The 3,718-nt window shown below is 50.2% G+C and overlaps 1 pseudogene; it reads left to right on the plus strand.

Moving 5' to 3' along the window:
* The first annotated feature begins 721 nt into the window (after positions 1 to 721).
* Positions 722 to 845, plus strand: LOC142447367 (U1 spliceosomal RNA; annotated as a pseudogene).
* The last annotated feature ends 2,873 nt before the right edge of the window (positions 846 to 3,718 follow it).

The raw sequence follows: 3,718 nt of genomic DNA on the forward strand, positions 1-3,718 counted from the left end.
TTCGCTTTTCCTGGGATCGCTGGGAAGTGTAGTTTTCCCACGGCTGGCAGCCCGGCTTCCGGGCGCGGGGAGGGGGCTTGGATGCCCTCTGCCGAGGCGGAGTCCGCCCTGCAGGCCCCGGGCTGCAAAGCGGTCCTGGACCCCCGGGTTCGTTCGGCCAGGGCTGCAAGTACCACTTACCGAGCACCCACTCGGCCAAGTCCCCGGGCGCCTGGCAGCGAGGACGGACCCCAACACGCAGGGGAGCAGCCGGATGGCGCATCGCCCCCAACAGAAGGGGAGAGTAGGCGGGGTACAGAGGAAGTGACTGTAACGGTCTGCATTAGGCCACTGAAGAAGCAGGCCATCCGTGGAGAAACCACGGGGTACCGGACACGACCTGGAGCAGGACAGACGTTGGAAACCAGCTCGTGAAACCTTTGCAGTCTCCGCCTCAGGCGACCCACCGCAAGCCTCTCCTCCTCAAAGTTCAGCTGGCCCTGGGTTCAGAGGACACGGGAGACAACCCAGTGACCCCAAAGTCCCAGCACTAACCCAGCGTTCAAAGAGCAGAGGGGCTGTGCGCATGCCCAGCTAGTTCGGCTAAGTATCCCAGACTCCCTTGCTACCGACTCCAGGTTGGATTTCCAGACTGTAACGTTGCCCCGCACCGGCACCCGCACCTGCACCCGCACCCGTTGAACAAAAGGGCCAAGAAAAAGCCAGTAAAAAACGTACGACCACACTTACCTGGCAGGGAGATACCATGATCACGAAGGTGGTTTCCCAGGGCGAGGCTCACCCATTGCGCTCTGGGTGTGCTGACCCCTGCAATTTCCCCAAATGTGGGAAACTCAATTAAAAACAAACAAACACTGCACACACTACCCAAGCCAGAAACACATACCGGTTCTTGACTAATAACAGCCCCACCAAAAGTTTGTAAGTTCAGAGAGACTACTGCCTAAGGCGTCTCCCCCTCTTGGTCTGTCCTGCAGGCGTCTCTTCTCGAATAGATGACTTAACGCAACTTTGACTTGCTAGTCTGTTTGACCACACCTGTTTTGGAGAACAAGGTTCATATAAGATGAGGTGGTATTGAGAAATGGGGGTTTGGGAGGTGGTGGATGTGGAAGAAAGGAGCCCTGGTGGCTGATGGGTTACATCCCCTTAGGCTGCTAACAGCAAGCACAGCAGTTCAAATCCACCAGCGGCTCCCAAGGAGAAAAAGGAGATTGTCCTTGTAAAGATTTACAAGTATTGGAAATTCTAGGGAGTTGTCCTCCTGTGTCTATGAGTCAGAATGGCCTCCATGGTGGTGGTTTGGATCTGGGAAGCCGCAGGAAGAGGCAGTCTTTAATCTGAGCCTCCAGTTCCCCTAGCTGAGATAGAAAGAGCAAGAGGGACGGAAGGAAGGCTGTCCCAGGCAGCACAGAGCATAACCAGAGGTCCAGAGGGAAATTGCAGAAGTCGTCTATTTGTACTAAAGCCTGCAATTTGTGGGCAGTTAAGAACAGAGCTCCAAAGCAGTGCATTCGGGCTCAACCCTCCTTCTGATCTTGTTAAAATGTAGATTACAAGTCAGTAAACTCTGCGTTGAAATGCAAATTCTCCACAGAGGGTCAAACAGGAATGAACCACTTCAAAGCTCTGGCTGTGAGCCAGTTGGGCCTTCCCTAGTCCGCATCTTTTTGTGCCTCCGGACACACCCCAGATGCTATGAATCCTCATAACCCTCTGGAGTCTTGCTTTCCTTCAGACTGTGCATAAATAGTGTTGACAGCTGTGAAGTGCTATTGCTCCAAAAAGTATCCATATATCAGTTCAATTAGTTCATAAGAGCTTAAAAGGAAACCTTTAGAACCCTCCATAGCTCAGGAGAGAGAGGTCACATGGTTATAATAACATGTTAGTTATCAGTTGTTGAAAGCTGTTGATAAATTCAGTAGTCATATGATTAAAAACAAAGGGGAATTCTTAAAATAACAGGAAATCAGAAAACGTAACAGGCTACAGTTAGTCCCAGTGAAATCCAATTTAGGGATATGAAGGTCATCGTCATCACGCATATCTGACATAATTTGAAATCCGTCGAGCTAACGCAAAGAGACAAGAAAATGGAACAAGTGCTCGAAGTACTGGGAAGCAGTGGAAACATGACTGCAGGTTACATAATTTAGATAGACAATCCTAAACAACTAGGTGACTAGACACAAGCTAGAAATATAAACCTCAGTTTGACAGAGGATTTTTGTAGCGTGTATTTATGTTTTGCTTTAATACATCCATGAAGGTGGTGGAATGTACAGTGAACAAAATTGAGAGGTCAACACTGAGACACTGAACGGAGACAGAATTGCGACAAAGAACGTGAGATTAAGAGCGGCTTTATTAGGGTAGGGAAAGAGCTCCCTGGAGAGAAGGAAGAGCAGAGAAAGGGACAGGAGCATCTTGAGCTCCCGGGAAGTTCCAAGACCCAACGAGTTAGGTCAGGGAAATCATGCCCGTTGGTGGTTGGTGGGGCAGTGGGATATTTGTAGGATTTGAGTCAGGGAAATATGTAAATGAGGTGAAGAGAGCTGCTGGTGCTTGTGCTGATAAGGAGAAGGGAGGCTTCCTGGTGCGCAGCTGCAGAGTCTGAGCCCTTCACGGACTAAGTTCTTGGAATATGGAGGGGGGAGAGGCTGCACAGTCCAGCTCTGGCCTTGAGAGGTGGGGGGAAGGGGCTGTGTGGACCCTGCCCTGAGAGATAAGCTCCTTGCAATGCTGGAGGCAGGGACTTCAAAGGCCAGCAGATCACCCCTCTTTCTGAGGGGCTGGGGGAAGGGGCTGAATGAAAACCTCTTAGACATAACCAAATACCACAAGGGAATGAGTTGCTGGACTTGGGGTATCAAAGCCATAGTGTCAGAGGACACCAAATTCAATGAGCATAACAACCCCCCAAATAGTATTTTACATCCAAATTTGGTGCATAGTGGCTACAGTCTTAAAGGATCATGAGTAGTCATCTAGGGATCAACTGTTAGGCAGCTTAGCCTAGGGAATTGGGAAGTCCATTTACGCATGCCCAGGAGAGCCAGCATAGGACAAAGCTGGATTTTCCCGCCGGTGGGCTTGGATGGGCGTTACACCTGGAGCAGCCCACCTGGGCCAGGTGATTGCAATTCAGCCAATGGGATCGACCTGGGGTCGTTCACCACTCCTCGCCCGGGAACCCTTGAAAAGGCAGGAACCGGGAGGGATAGGGGCCTTGGCTTGGTTTGGCTTGTCTGGTCGTCTTCGTGGGAGGAGAGAGATCCTTGCGGGACCCTGAGCAGTCCTCTGCCAGGCCGCATGGTCAAAGGAATCCTATGGGTGCCGCGTAAAACCTGAAGCTTCTTTTAACTCTCATTAAATTCACTTGGATCACGAGCCCGGCTTTGGCGTGAAATCTTTCTCATGCAGAGCCAAGGACTAAGGTTGGAATTTAGGCCGGAGAGAGAGACCTTACACAACTATTGGATTTTTCCCTACACAAAGAAAAGAGTGCTTAAAAACACAAATGGAAACAACTCGTCCATTGGACCATGCAAACATCTTCACAAGTCTGAGACCAGAGCAGCTGGTCTGTTCTCTCCTTCGATCTTTTTCAGAGCTGGCATTACCAGGGAAAAATGTGGAGTCTAACTCAAAATCACCAAAACTCTTTCTTGTACATATATGAATGTCTATGAATTTGTTTCTCTGGTCAACCTTG

The sequence above is a fragment of the Tenrec ecaudatus genome, chromosome 4 (genome assembly GCF_050624435.1).
Source record: "Tenrec ecaudatus isolate mTenEca1 chromosome 4, mTenEca1.hap1, whole genome shotgun sequence".
NCBI lineage: Eukaryota > Metazoa > Chordata > Mammalia > Afrosoricida > Tenrecidae > Tenrec > Tenrec ecaudatus.